This window comes from Palaemon carinicauda, chromosome 8, assembly GCF_036898095.1.
Source record: "Palaemon carinicauda isolate YSFRI2023 chromosome 8, ASM3689809v2, whole genome shotgun sequence".
Lineage (NCBI taxonomy): Eukaryota > Metazoa > Arthropoda > Malacostraca > Decapoda > Palaemonidae > Palaemon > Palaemon carinicauda.
In genome coordinates this window covers 98,953,372-98,968,861 of record NC_090732.1, presented here as the reverse complement: position 1 = coordinate 98,968,861, position 15,490 = coordinate 98,953,372, and the positions used below count along the sequence as shown (strand labels likewise).

The 15,490-nt window shown below is 48.3% G+C and overlaps 1 protein-coding gene across 1 annotated transcript in view; it reads left to right on the top strand.

The window, feature by feature from the left end:
* Nucleotides 1-15,490, top strand: part of LOC137644933 (zinc finger protein 726-like) — a 73,691-nt gene that overhangs the window by 49,987 nt on the left and 8,214 nt on the right. The window lies entirely within an intron of this gene.

The following is a 15,490-nucleotide window of genomic DNA, read 5'->3' as shown; positions in this document are numbered from 1 at the left end:
GGTCTTTGGCCTTGAGTAACCAGCAAGTCCTGGTCTGGGGGACCAGATCGCGACAGCTTGGAACCTCAAGCTTCCGCTGTCCTTCCCCCCAGTCTCAGACCCCGAGACTCTGGTACGATGCATTCCGGTGATGGTGGGACAACTTCGACGCCTGCGTCTTCCCTCCTTTTTGTCTGTGGAGAATGGGTCTCAACAAGACCAGGTTGTCTGTCAACCTTTCAATGGGAGAGCTCCACTGGGACTAAGCGCAGAACGGTTTCTGGACCCTCTGCTTCCCCTGACGGAACTCCCGGGAGAGCTTCTCCCACGGCACAGACTACTCAAACAACCACAATGCTCAAACAACCACACGAACCGGGGCGTCGCTTCGGCTTCATGCTCAAGATGCCTGAAAACTTTAAATCAATCAATCAATCGGCTTCATGCCTGGAGACACTACGCCTCCTCCTCAAGAAGAGACAACCCGCTACAGTCGCGGGACAGAGGTCGCGTCATCTGCGATAGTCATCCGCAGGGGTCTTCCAGGCGAAGTGAAGAGTCTTCGGTGGTTGGTGCCGTGGGAGATATACCTCTTCCCTTGAGGCCTCTTCTCCAGCAATAACGGTCTTATTGCCTTTCGGCGGGAGGAAACTCCTTTCCGCTCTCGGCAATGAAGCCTGTCGCTCAGCCTTTCCCTAACCTTCAGGCTTAAAGGAATAACTTTTTCCTGCCCGCTGGATCTTTCCTCGCTCGTGCGAAGCTACGATCGTCCCTGCCCTAGTCGGAGTGAGACCTCCAACTTGGAGCATGGCTCGGACTTTTTAGTCCCTTAAGAGATCTTCTCAAGACCCTTTACAACAGGTCTCGGATTGTATTCCGTCTTGGGTCTCCTGCTCACTCTGGCCGCGGCCAGTGTGTAAGCAATCTTCTTGGTCTCGTACGACTCCGCCCTTTCTAAGGAAGAGGGGGAGGCAACATTCAGGTTCGCTCCTGAGTTGTTGGCTAGACTCAGAAACTTGGGGTCCCGGCCCTTCGGTCCAATTCCTTCAAGATTTCGAGTCTCCATTCTGTATCTGATATCCCAAAACCTTCTTTTTCCTGCCAGTAAAGGAATCGAGAGGTTAGCTTTGGGAACAGCTGCAGTTTGTCCTCAGTTGCAGCCGATTTGGGAGCACAAGGAGGACACCGGGGAGAGTCACCAGTATACCTCTTCAGCTCGGACTCAAGGACATTCATCTCGACCTGTCTCCAGACCCTCCCCCGTCACATCGCCCTACAGCACAATGTTGGATACATCGCAACGTCCCTCGCCTTCGAGTAATACTACTCTGTGACGCAGGTGCTGCAAGCTGGAGTCTGGAAGCGTCTAATGACCTTCGCAGCCCGCTTCCTGCAGGGCGTGACCCACAGGAGTTTCGATACGTTTTCTATTGCTCTGTGGTGGCTACACAACAGCTGGTCTAACCTCAGGCTCCTTTTTGGACAGGTAGCAGAAGGTTGAGAGCATTGTTATCAGGTTTTAGTCTGCATGAATGAAAGAAGTATGTCTGGCCCTTATTTCTTTCTTCATCATCCCCTCTACAGGGAAGCAGCATCCTGGTCTCTGCATAGCTGACCTCGAACCTCTGCAAAAAAAAAAAAAAAAACAATAAACAAAAGACGTGCATACCAAGAGACAGAAGGATCTTATTTCAGAAAATTAGAAAGTGGAAGAAAAATCTTGCAAAAGAAAAAAATGTGTGGAAAATGAGGGAAATAAAATGTAAGATAGAAAATGCAGAACAAAAGATTATACAGTCGAAAGAAAATGAAAAAAGGGACTTAGAAGAAAGGACACTTCAAAATATAAAAAGAAACCCCAAAGTACTTTACTCCTATGCAAAAAAGATGAATAAAGGGAGAATAGAAATAGGCCCTCTAAGAATTGAAGGACGGCTAACGAATGAAAAAAAGGAAATATGCAACATATTAGCAGAAAAATATAAGAGTGAGTTCACGCCAAGAATTGCGAATGAGAATAATGAAACAGAAATGAGAGAAGAAAATGTCGAATATCTAACGGATATAGATATTAATGAAGCAGATATTGTCAAGGCTATAAACGAAATTAAAAATGGATCGGCAGCCGGACCAGATGGAGTTCCAGCGATTTTGTTAAAAAAAACTGCAAACACTATCGCGAAGCCGCTTGCAATACTGCTAAGACAGAGTGTAGATATGAGCGAGATATATGTTAAACATAAATTAGCCTATATAACCCCTATCTTCAAAAGTGGATCAAGACTAGAGGCAAGCAATTATAGACCTGTTAGTCTAACGTCACATATTATGAAAGTGTATGAGAGGGTAATAAAAAAGAAAATAATGAACCATTTGGTAAAAAATAATATGTTTAATATGGGTCAACACGGTTTCGTGCCTGGTAAAAGTACACGGACCCAACTGATAGCACACTATGAAAACATATACAAAAATATGATAAATGAAAAAGACACAGATGTGATCTATCTAGATTTTGCAAAGCCTTTGACAAGGTAGACCATAACATATTGGAGAAAAAAATGAGAAAGCATAATATTGTGGGAAAGATAGGAAAATGGGTAAAAGAATTCCTGCAAAACAGAAAACAGATAGTGGTTGCAAATGACGAGAAATCAGATGAAGCCCAGGTAATATCGGGTGTGCCACAAGGTACGGTACTAGCTGCACTGCTGTTTGTTATTATGATCTCAGACATAGACTGTGATGTAGAAAACTCCGTAGTGAGAAGTTTCGCCGATGACACAAGAATAAGTAGAGAAATTACTTGTGATGAAGATAGGAACTCACTACAAAGAGATCTAAACAAAATATATGAATGGGCGGAGATAAATAGGATGGTATTTAACTCCGATAAATTCGAATCAATAAATTATGGAAACAGAGAAGGAATGGTGTATGCATACAAGGGACCTAATAATGAGACAATCACAAACAAGGAAGCAATTAAAGACCTTGGTGTAATTTTAAATAGGAATATGTTATGCAACGACCAAATAGCAACACTGTTGGCTAAATGTAAAGCAAAAATGGGAATGTTATTCAGACACTTTAAAACAAGAAAAGCTGAACACATGATTATGCTTTACAAAACTTATGTACGTAGTACACTCGAGTACTGCAATGTGATATAGTACCCACACTACCAAAAGGATATTGCGAAAATAGAGAGTGTACAAAGGTCCTATACTGCTAGAATAGAAGAAGTTAAGGACCTTGACTACTGGGAAAGACTGCAATTTTTAAAACTATACAGTCTAGAAAGGAGAAGAGAATGCTACATGATAATACAAGCATGGAAGCAAATAGAAGGAATTACTGAAAACATCATGGAGCTTAAAATATCAGAAAGAGCAAGCCGAGGTAGATTAATAGTGCCAAAAAATATTCCAGGTAAACTGAGAAAGGCGCACAGGACATTAATCCACTACGCACCAGCATCGATAATGCAGCGACTATTTAATGTGCTGCCAGCTCATCTAAGAAACATATCAGGAGTGAGCGTAGATGTGTTTAAGAATAAGCTCGATAAATACCTAAGATGCATCCCAGACCATCCAAGACTGGAAGATGCAAAATACACCGGAAGATGTATTAGCAACTCTCTGGTGGATATACGAGGTGCCTCACACTGAGGGACCTGGGGGAACCCAAACAAAAAATAAGGCAATAAGGTAAACCATGCTTCCTTGTGTTTCGAGTATTGAGTTAATACTGTCGCGTCCCCCATACCCTGACGAGGTGGTATTGGGAACGTCCTAACCCAGAGTTCCTTCTGGAACTCCAGGTCAACTGCCTAGGATGGGTCACACTTCTTCCTTCACACACAAGCTTATGTAGGCCACACGGTTCCTTGCGGAGCAAGGAACTTGTGAAGTGCAGGGACTCCTTTTCCCGAGTGCGACTCGCTCGGATTCTGAGTCCCCGGGTAAAGCCAAAGCCAGTATGGCTGGGGACTTTCCACCCTACCTAAGGGGTAAGTCACCCAATGTAAATAGCGAGGTTTGTATTTCGGTTACGGAACAAATGACAAATTCGAAGATAATTTGTATTTTTCCTAACCATACAAACAGTGAAAGATGGAAATGGAAGGTTGTTAAAAGGAGAGGAGGCAAGGAAAAGGTGGGTGGAATATTTTGAAAGTTTGCTGAATGTTGAGCATAATAGGGAGGCAGATATAATTGCTGTTCCAGGTGTTGAGGTGCCAGTGATGGGAGATGAGAATGAGAGAGAGATTACAATAGAGGAAGTGAGGAGAGCACTAGATGAAACGAGAGTAGGAAAAGCATCTGGTATGGATGGTGTGAAAGCTGAGATGTTGAAGGAAGGGGGTGTGACTGTGCTTGAATGGTTGGTGAGATTGTTTAATATGTGTTTTGTGTTGTCAATTGTACCAGTAGATTGGGTCTGTGCATGTATTGTACCACTATATAAGGGTAAGGGAGATGTGCATGAGTGTTGTAATTCAAGAGGTATTAGTTTGTTGAGTGTAGTTGGAAAAGTGTATGGTAGAGTACTGATTAATAGGATTAAGGATAAAACAGAGAATGCAATCTTGGAAGTACAGGGTGGTTTTAGAAGAGGTAGGGGTTGTATGAATCAGATTTTTACAGTTAGGCAGATATGCTAGAAATATTTAGCAAAAGGTAAGGAGGTGTATGTTGCGTTTATGGATCTGGAGAAAGCATATGATAGAGTTGATAGGGAAGCAATGTGGAATGTGATGAGGTTATATGGAGTTGGTGGAAGGTTGTTGCAAGCAGTGAAAAGTTTCTACAAAGGTAGTAAAGCATGTGTTAGAATAGGAAATGAAGTGAGCGATTGGTTTCCGGTGAGAGTGGGGCTGAGACAGGGATGTGTGATGTCGCCGTGGTTGTTTAACTTGTATGTTGATGGAATGGTGAGAGAGGTGAATGCTCGAGTGCTTGGACGAGGATTAAAACTGGTAGGCGAGAATGATCATGAATGGGAGGTAAATCAGTTGTTGTTTGCGGATGATACTGTACTGGTAGCAGACACAGAAGAGAAGCTTGACCGACTAGTGACAGAATTTGGAAGGGTGTTTGAGAGAAGGAAGTTGAGAGTTAATGTGGGTAAGAGTAAGGTTATGAGATGTATGAGAAGGGAAGGTGGTGCGAGGTTGAATGTCATGTTGAATGGAGAGTTACTTGAGGAGGTGGATCAGTTTAAGTACTTGGGGTCTGTTGTTGCAGCAAATGGTGGAGTGGAAGCAGATGTACATCAGAGAGTGAATGAAGGTTGCAAAGTGTTGGGGGCAGTTAAGGGAGTAGTAAAAAATAGAGGGTTGGGCATGAATGTAAAGAGAGTTCTGTATGAGAAAGTGATTGTACCAACTGTGATGTATAGATTGGAGTTGTGGGGAATGAAAGTGATGGAGAGACAGAAATTGAATGTGTTTGAGATGAAGTGTCTGAGGAGTATGGCTGGTGTATCTCGAGTAGATAGGGTTAGGAACGAAGTGGTGAGGGAGAGAACGGTGTAAGAAATGAGTTAGCGGCTAGAGTGGATATGAATGTGTTGAGGTGGTTTGGCCATGTTGAGAGAATGGAAAATGGCTGTCTGCTAAAGAAGGTGATGAATGCAAGAGTTGATGGGAGAAGTACAAGAGGAAGGCCAAGGTTTGGGTGGATGGATGGTGTGAAGAAAGCTCTGGGTGAGAGGAGGATAGATGTGAGAGAGGCAAGAGAGCGTGCTAGAAATAGGAATGAATGGCGAGCGATTGTGACGCAGTTCCGGTAGGCCCTGCTGCTTCCTCCGGTGCCTTAGATGACCGCGGAGGTAGCAGCAGTAGGGGACTCAGCAGTATGAAGCTTCATCTGTAGTGGAAATGTGGGAGGTTGGGCTGTGGCACCCTAGCAGTACAAGCTGAACTCGGCTGAGTCCCTGGTTAGGCTGGAGGAACGTAGAGAGTAGAGGTCCCCTTTTTTGTTTTGTTTCTTTGTTGATGTCGGCTAACCCCCAGAATTGGGGGAAGTGCCTTGGTATATGGATGGATACAAACCTTAGCTATTTACACATATTTGCCCCCCAAGACAAGTCCTATCTCTAAGTGAAAGTGAGCATTCACCTGTGTGTGAGGGTGGGAGGGGTAGCTAGCTACCACTCCCCTACCCCCCCGCTAACTAGCGGTGGGGTAATACACCCTCGTTAAATTCTAATGGCTCGCCATTTCAGCTGCGCTAAATGGTAAACCCAATGTAAATAGCTGAGGTTTGTATGGTTAGGAAAAATACAAATTATCTTCAAATTTGTCATATTTATCACTTTCATCATGCACGTTAAATGCCTTCTTTGTTTACTGAGTGTGGTTGTTTACTGAGCGTACTTTATGACGCCGTCGTTTCAGGCGGTGTAATAAAGAAAAACATTTCATTTGGAAGTCCTAAGAAAAATTAAGTAAAACATTGGTAATAACAAAATCAACATACTGTATAATCAATATAATCGATGCAAAAACTAACCTATACACTGATGTGTACAGTACACTAAATGCGTTTGTTTCTTCATTATGATCAGAGAACCGTAAACAAAACATTGGTTGCCATTTTTTATCGTGCTTTTTGGCGTGTTCAGGAAACGCATGATATAAAATTGCCTTTAATATTTGTGCCTGTTTTAGTTTAGGGTACTGTAGTACATGCATTAAGTGTTTTGTACATTAAAGGGTAGTTTGTTAACAGTACTACGTACAAGGGAAAGTTTTAAAAGTCTGAATATACATGTTAGATAAATAGGTAAATATGGTGTCAATACTTCGCGGATTTTCACCTATCGCGGTCGGGTCTGGAACCTATCTACCGCGATAAACGAGGGTTCACTGTAATTACTTTCGGCAATGCTGAAATGACGAGCCATTGGAATTTTAACGAGGGTTTACTACCCCATCGCTAGTTAGCGGGTGGTAGGGAGGGGTAGTATACTACTACCCCCCCCTCCACACACACACCTGTGCTGAGCTCACTTTGCTATCGGCTCGGGTGCTAGACGGACGTGTCCCCTATCACCCTCGCCTACACTGACAGCCATTAATCTTTGTTTGCTTTTTCTTTTTGACAGAGTGTTTGGAAGTTGGCCTCTGCGATGCGGAAGTGCCCAGGCTTACCTGACCGCCCTTGTGGGACTTATATGTCGGCGGTCGAAACAGATCCACACACCTTATGTCCTTTTTATAGGGGTCAACGGTGTGACAGAGATAAAGTATGTGGTGAGTGCAGGGAGTGGTCTACCTCCCAGTGGGAGAGGTTTTCCCGGCGCCGGAAGAAGAAGTCGAAACGGGATATTTCTCCTTCAAGGGCTTCCTTGAAGAGAGAAAATCCCAAGGATTCTTCTTCCATAGCCCAAGCCTCCTCCGAAGCTCCCACTCCATCGGCTTCTTCTGAGAGGCCGGGGAGTGGTAGCGTAGGCCGCATTTCCGTTGACTGATCTCGGGGTTTAGGAGAGGGAGTTGCCTCCCATAGCGAGGCAGCTCCTCCTCCTCCCCCGGGGGAGGATTTAATTGTTTCTAATGTTGCTAATGATAATTTGTTACAGCTTTGGGCTTCCTTGGGGCTTCAGGGCTTGCCCTCCAAGGAAGCCCTGTTTGACACAATCAGGTTAGGGGCAGCTGTTAAACAGTCGCCGACGTTAGCAGAGGTTGATCCTCTGTCTATCGTTGACGTTGTTGTGGCAGAGGCTTCTGACGAGTTATCTCAAACCTCTGCTCCTGTTGCTGATGTAGCTGAAGGCTTAGTTCCCCCCTCCAAACTAAAGATTTTAGATTCTATACACCATACTGGTATCAGATTGGCCACAGGAGCCTTTGGAACTTCACCTATCCCAAGCCTCCTTGTTGACACTGGAGAGTTGCCTTTGGACCTTTACCGAAAGTCTTCTAATGTTCGGTATTAGTTTAGGTTGCAAAGACTCCCTAATTCTTTAGCCTTTAAGACTGCAAGCCTTGTAAGGCTCTCAACATACTTTGAGATGCACCCAAAATCTCAACCTTATGGTTTTCAGGTGAAACAATTATTGAACAGTCTTGATATAATTAGATGTAAGGTGCTTCCATTTAAGATATCATTACCTGAGATATCCAATTGCTAGCGTTTCCAATCACCGATTGCTAGTCAATAACCAGTCATCAGCGTGCTGATCACTAGATCACCGATGGGCAGTTCATCTTTCTTCTATCATTGAACTCAGCTCGTTGATCTCTGACCAGCCCATCTTCAGCTTCCTCATCTCTGACCAACCAGGGTGGACCATAATCAGCTTGCTGATCTCTAACTCACCATCATGAATCGGTCATCGGCAATTGGCCAGCAGTTTGTGACTCGAACTTACTAGTCAACCGCTTTCTGTAGTTCCTAGATCAGAAGGTATACATCATACTTATCGCTACTGGTCGTTCGCCATCACAGTAAAGTGATCGGCAAACGTTCAACAACCCTTATCAACGGCTAGCCGACAGGGAACTACTTGTGAGCGCTCTCCAACTGCACCGTAACCACGATACCCAACGGTTAACCATTGATTAACATTCGCCAGATTGATTCTATTCTAAGAAATAGCATCAATCCCATCAGGGCACATGGTAAGGCTAAGCTAAGCGTTGCCTTCCTTCTGTTAGTTAAAGAAATTCTCTCTCAGAGAAGAATTCTTACACTGGGTATCGCGCCTGATCCTTTACAACACGAGTCAAGACTCCAGCGTCGACAATCTTCCATGCAAAAGGATCAGCAAGGAGCTGTCCCTTTGGGTCAATGTCCACACCATGTTGGAGTTCGAACAAGGGCTAAGGCCTCAGGTCTTCATTTGCACACTGGACCTAAAGGACACTTACTCCCAGGTCCAAACCATCCATCTAGGAAGGTTGGAAGATTCAGTCTAGACAAACAAGAAACACCAGTTCAAGGCACTGTGCTTCAATCTTTCCACTACACCCATCCTGGTCTCACAGGATCGGCTTCTGTCTCCTCTCTCTTGTGACGACTGACTGACCTTAGCAGACTCAATGGGAACCTTGCGTTAACACTGGAACTTCTGAAGTCTTTTTACTAAGATCCGGTGATCAGGGTAAACCTACAGAAGTCTTCCCTACTTCCCTCCCAGGAGACTGGTGTATCTGGGAATGATTCTAGACACCAATCTCCACAAAACCTTTTCGAAACGAGAACGAATTCCATTCCAAAAGACTTGAGTCGGAAAGAAAAGAGAGGAGGGACCATAGTGCTGCACCACACGACCTCAGCCCTCTGGACAGAGCCCGAAAGTACCTTCACTTAAATCTCTTTAAGAGATGAAGGCCAACTTTCCGGTCCTTCAGCACCCTCATGGGTTCCTAACAGACCACTCAGTGATGTGATGATAGACGACACACCACACACCACCTAGAGACTCACTTCTACAAGCAAGAAGGAACTTGCTCGTAGCCTCTTCCCATCTAACAGTATAAACACTAGGATGGGCCAAAGTCCGTTCGGTACCACTATCAGCCCGCTTCATTCCAGACTGGAAGAATGTGCTTGCCGACAATCTGTGCACAGCATCTCAGATAAGGTATACCGAATGGACTTTGGATCGCCATGTAGCCAACAAAGTCCCGACTTTATGAGGTCCTCCAACTAGGGGTCTGTTCGCAACGCTCCTAAATCTCAGGCTGCCGTTGCTTACCAGCCCTAGACCCCAAGGCAACAATGGTGGGTACAACAATGACGTTTACGTGTCGTCCCTGTTTTATCTGGAGAAGGGCACTCAAGAAGGCTAGAACATGGTCAACCTCTCAAGGACTCTCCTAGCTCTGCTATGGCATTATGCAGAACTGTCTCCAAACCTTTTGCAGCTCCTGATAAAGTCTCCAAGAGAACCCTCTCCACATCACAGACAACCCACTTTGACACCTACCACAAGCTATAGCTTTGCTATGATTGTACGCCTGAAGACTACCCAATACCTCTTTGCGAAAAGGTTGTCTAGATATCTGAGGAATTCCTCAGCATCAGTCTACCAGGCAGTATAACGTCTTGTGTGGTTGGTGTCATGTGAAAGTGTGTCTCTCCACTCAATATGACAAATTCGAAGATAATTTGTATTTTTCCTAACCATACAAACCTTAGCTATTTACAAAGGGTATTACTTTTAGCGCAGCTGAAATGACGAGCCAATAGTTTTTAACGAGGGTTAATTACCCCCGCGCTAGTTAGCGGGGGGTGGGGAAGGGTAGCTTGCTACCCCTCCCCCCTCCACACACTGGTGACTTGCTTCACTTCACTTAACTTCACTTAGAGGTAGGACTTGACTTGGGGGTCAGGGATGGCGGGCACATATGTGTAAATAACTAAGGTTTGTATGGTTAGGAAAAATACAAATTATCTTCGAATTTGTCATTTGTTCCGTAACCGAAATACAAACCACGCTATTTACAAAGGGTGACTTACCCCTTAGGAAGGGTGGAAAGTCCCCACCCTTACTGACTTTGGCTTGCCCGGGGGCTCGATTCCTCAGTGAGCAGCACTAGAGAGAGGGAGCCCCTGTACCTCACAGGTTCCTAGCATCGCTAGGAACGAGTGGCCTACATAAGCAGTGTGAGGAGGAGAGTGTGACTCGTCCTATGAAGTTGACCTTGAGACCTTCAGATAGGAATTCTAGGATAGGACGTTCCCCATACCACCTCGTCAGGGTATGGGAGACGCAACAGTATTAAGCTTAATACTAGGAGCACAAAGAAGCATGGGTTACCTGCAGAGGTCGAGGTCAGCTATGCTAGGACCAGGATGCTGCTTCCCCAAGAGAGGGGAGAATGAAGAAAGAAGTAAGGGTCAGACATACTCTTTCATTCACACAGACTAAGACCGGGTAACAACGCCCTCAACCTACTGCTACTTGTCCAAAAAGGAGCCTGAGGTTAGACCAGCTGTTGTGCAGCCACCACAGGGCCGATAGAGAACGTATCGAGGCTCCTGTGGGTCACGTCTTGCTGGTAGTGGGCTGTGAAGGTTGTTTGATGCTTCCAGACCCCAGCTTGAAGTACCTGCGTCACAGAGAAGTTTCTCTTGAAGGCCAGGGATGTAGCAATACCCCTGACATCGTGGGCCCGAGGGCGACGTGACGGAGGAGGGTCAGGATTCAGGGCATGGTGGATAACCCTTCGAATCCAAGCTGAGATGGTGTTCCTGGTGACCCTCCTCTTTGTCCTGCCTGTGCTCACAAACAAAGCTCGCACATGAGGACGGACTGCAGCCGTTCTCTTCAAGTAGTACCTCAGACACCTCACTGGGCATAGTAGCAGCTGGTCTGGGTCGTTTGTTACAGAACGGAGACTCGCGATCCTGAAAGAGTCGAACCGAGGATCCGGCACTCCAGGATTCTGAGTCTTGGCCACAAACTCAGGGACGAACCTGAACGTTACCTCCCCCCATCCCCTTGAATGGGCGATGTCGTACGAGAGACCATGAAGTTCACTAACTTGCTTGGCCGAGGCCAAGGCGAGTAGGAAAGCCGTCTTCCAAGACAGGTGGCGATCGGAGGCCTGGCGTAATGGCTCGAAGGGAGGTCTCTTGAGAGACCTGAGGACTCGAACCACGTTCCAAGGAGGGGGTCTCACTTCCGACTGGGGGCAGGTAAGCTCATAGCTACGTATGAGTAAAGAGAGTTCTAGCGACGAAGAAATATCCACGCCCTTCAATCTGAAGGCCAAGCTTAAGGCTGAGCGATAGCCTTTCACCGCCGAGACAGAAAGGCGCATTTCTTCTCGCAGATACACGAGGAAGTCCGCTATTGCTGGAATAGTAGCATCAAGTGGAGAGATACCCCTTCCACGACACCAACCACAAAAGACTCTCCACTTCGCTTGGTAGACTCCCTCAGAGGACCTTCGCAGGTTCCGAGACATTCTCTCCGCAACCTGTTGCGAAAAGCCTCTCTCCGCGAGGAGACACTGGATAGTCTCCAGGCGTGAAGCCGAAGCGAGGCTACGGCCCTGTGAGGGACACCGGAGTGGGGTTGTCTGAGAAGCTCGTGTCGTGGAGGAAGCTCCCTTGGGAGTTCCGTCAGGAGTTGCAGAAGGTCCGGAAACCATTCCGCGTGATGCCATAGCGGAGCTACTAGAGTCATGGAACAGTTGACCGATAGTCTGGTCCTGTTGAGCACCCTTCTCATCAGACAGAATGGTGGGAAGGCGTACACGTCGATGTTGTCCCACCGTTGCTGGAAAGCATCTTGCCAGAGTGCCTTGGGGTCTGGGACTGGTGAGCAGTACAGGGGCAGCTTGAAGTTCAAGGCTGTCGCGAACAAGTCCACCGTCGGGGAACCCCACAAAGTCAGGACTCTGTTGGCTATCTGAGGATCCAAAGACCACTCGGTACTCACTATCTGCGAAGCCCTGCTCAGACTGTCGGCAAGCACATTCCTCTTGCCAGGAATGAAGCGAGCTGATAGTGTTATCGAGTGGGTTTTGGTCCACCTCAGAGTCTCTACTGCAAGATGGGATAGCTGTTGCGAAAAAGTGCCTCCCTGCTTGTTGATACAATCCACTACCGTGATGTTGTCGCTCATCACCACCACGGAGTGACCCGCCAGGGACCGTTGGAACTGCTGAAGAGCCAGAAAGACGGCCTTCAATTCTAGCAGGCTGATGTGTAGGCACTTTTCTGATTCTGACCAAAGGCCTGAGGCCCTCTGGTTCAGAACGTGCGCCCCCCCCACCCTTCTTTTGACGCGTCCGAAAACAGAGTCAATTCCGGGGGGAGGACGAGAAGACTCACTCCCTTCCGCAGGTTCTCGTCGGCCAGCCACCACCGCAAGTCCGTCTGTTCCAGAGACCCCATTGGGATCAGAATGTCCGGGGAATCGGATCCTTGATTCCACCGGGACTTGAGCCGCCATTGAAGGGATCTCATCCTGAGGCGGCTGTTTGGAACCAGACGGGCCAGGGAGGATAGGTGGCCTAAGAGACGCAACCACGATTGGGCGGGGAGTTCTTTTCGCCTGAGGAAAGGCTCCGCCACCCTCCTCAGCCTTGCCATCCGGTCGTCTGATGGAAAGGCTGTGTGGAGATTGGTGTCTATTAGCATGCCTAGATAAACCAGTCGTTGGGACGGCTGCAGAGAGGACTACTCGAGGTTTACCATGATCCCCAGATCCTGGCAAAGATCCAGAAGCCTGTCTCGGTGCCGAAGAAGGGTCGACTCCGAGTCTGCTAGGATCAGCCAATCGTCTAGGTAACGAAGGAGACGAATGCTGTTCCTGTGCGCCCAAGATGAAATCAGGGTGAACACTCTGGTGAACACCTGAGGAGCTGTGGAGAGACCGAAACACAGCACCTTGAACTGGTAGATCTTGTTGTCTAGGCAGAATCTCAGGTACTTCCTGGAAGACGGATGGATTGGGATCTGGAAGTACGCGTCCTTTAGATCCAGTGTACACATGAAGTCTTGTGGTCTCACCGCAAGTCTGACCGTGTCTGCTGTCTCCATGCTGAACCGGGTTTGTTTGACAAACCTGTTCAGAGCTGAGAGATCGATGACGGGTCTCCAGCCTCCAGTAGCCTTCTTTACAAGAAAGAGTCGACTGAAGAAGCCTGGGGAGCCGTCCACGACCTCCTGGAGAGCACCCTTCTCGAACATGGTCTCGACTTCGGCCTGACGGGCCAGCCCCTTTGCCGATCCCATGGCATAGGTGCTCAACGACACTGGATTCGCTGTCAGGGGAGGTTGAGATGACGTGAACGGGACGCGATACCCTTGGCCGATCACTGAGACCGTCCAAGCATCGGCCCCGTGTTGCTGCCACCTGCGGACGCAACGCTGAAGGCATCCCCCCACAGGTGGACTCGCAGGGGGACTGCCACCCCTAGGGTTTGCGGCCGCGGCCGCCACCCCTAGGAGTCTTGCCTCCCCTGGAGGACTTACCGCCCCTCTTGACCTTGGCTGGAAAGGGCTGGGGCTTAGACACCACTTTCTTATCTGCCGGTGCCTGTTTGGGAGCCTTATGAGGCTGTTGCTGCTGTTGTGGCGGGGCTGGAGGCTTATAGGGCCGAGTTGTAAGGGCCCTGTGGAGGAGGGAGTCCGTGCTGGATTTCCTCCACCTCTCAGCCGTTCGCTCCAAGTCTTGAGGCTCAAACAGGCTCTCCCCCAGAAGGGAAGCATGTCGGAGCCTACACACATCTACGGCGGGGACCTTCGGATGGAATCTCTCGGACACAGCATCGCAACGCTTCAACACCGAGTTGGCCCACAGGGTGGTAACCTGGTGCGCCAAAAACTCCATGGAGCGGGTGCCCGAGAGCAAGAAGGTCTCTAGGGCCTTCCTATTGGTCTCCTTGGACAAGTCCTCCGATCGCAATAGGATGCCCAGAGATCCTAGCCAGAAGTCCAGCCACGAAGTGGCCTGCATGGCACACTTAGCGACCTTCTCGTGGTTAAGGATCTCTGCCGCCGAGAACGACACCTGCCGGGCAGAGAGTTTCTCCAGGGGAACTCCCTTCGCCAGCTCCTCCACAGAGTGATGGAGAGGAAGAGCGAGGTTGTGCTCACCCAGGATCTCGAAATACCTCCTCTGCTGAAGGCGGGGAGGAGGGATAAGCTTGTTCCCGGCAGTGGAACGACTGGAGGAGGCAAGAAGTGCGAGCTGAGCGTTGGCCCTAGCTCTGGCACTCTTCAGCCCCGAGACCAGGGCAGAGCTGCACTGGTCTTAGGGGCCTTCCGAACGTCAAACACTTCATCCAGAATCGTGTCTTTGCCTTCACGGGGGGCGATGACTGGATCCGTAAGTCTGTTAAGTGTCCTTATCAGGCTTAGGACCTGCCAGAAGGCATGTTCGGACTCTTGCTGTTCTCCTCCCTGCGGGCTGGCAGCTAAGTCTCCTACCCCAGGAATCTCTTCCTGGGGTGATACGTGGACATTCCCCTGGGTAGTCGTGGGTTCCTGACGAATCCTTGCAGAGGATTTAGGGACGGTCTTGGAATCCTTGGGTTCCCTCCTGGGAGGGATACAGGATCCCAACAACGAGGTTCGAGGGACCCCTTCCTCACGAGACGATTCTCCTGCCTGAAGCGAAGTCTCCCCCCCTGGTGCCGAGGGGAAGACTACCGCCCCACTGGACTCACCTGAGGACGGAAAGGCCTCGTCCACGGGAGAAGGAGAGAGTACTCGTGCAGGAGAAGGGACCTTCGAGACCGACCTCTTGGGAACCAACTTCGCCCTAGGGGAAGTCACCACAAAGTCCACTCCTCTCTTTCTCTTCAGCGTAGGAGAGACAGCCGCTGGTTTGTTACCCTGGTCGGCGAGAGCTGGTTTCATAACCCTCACTAACGCCCGTGCCAGCGGACCAAACCAAGTCTGCTGCTCCAAGGACACAGAGTCCGAAATCCTCGCTAAAGAGAAAGGGATCGGGCGATCCTTAGGAGTGGACACGACGGTACCTGCCTGAAAAGAAGGTGGGGAAGAATGCTGTACTGACCTGTCTTCGTCCTGCA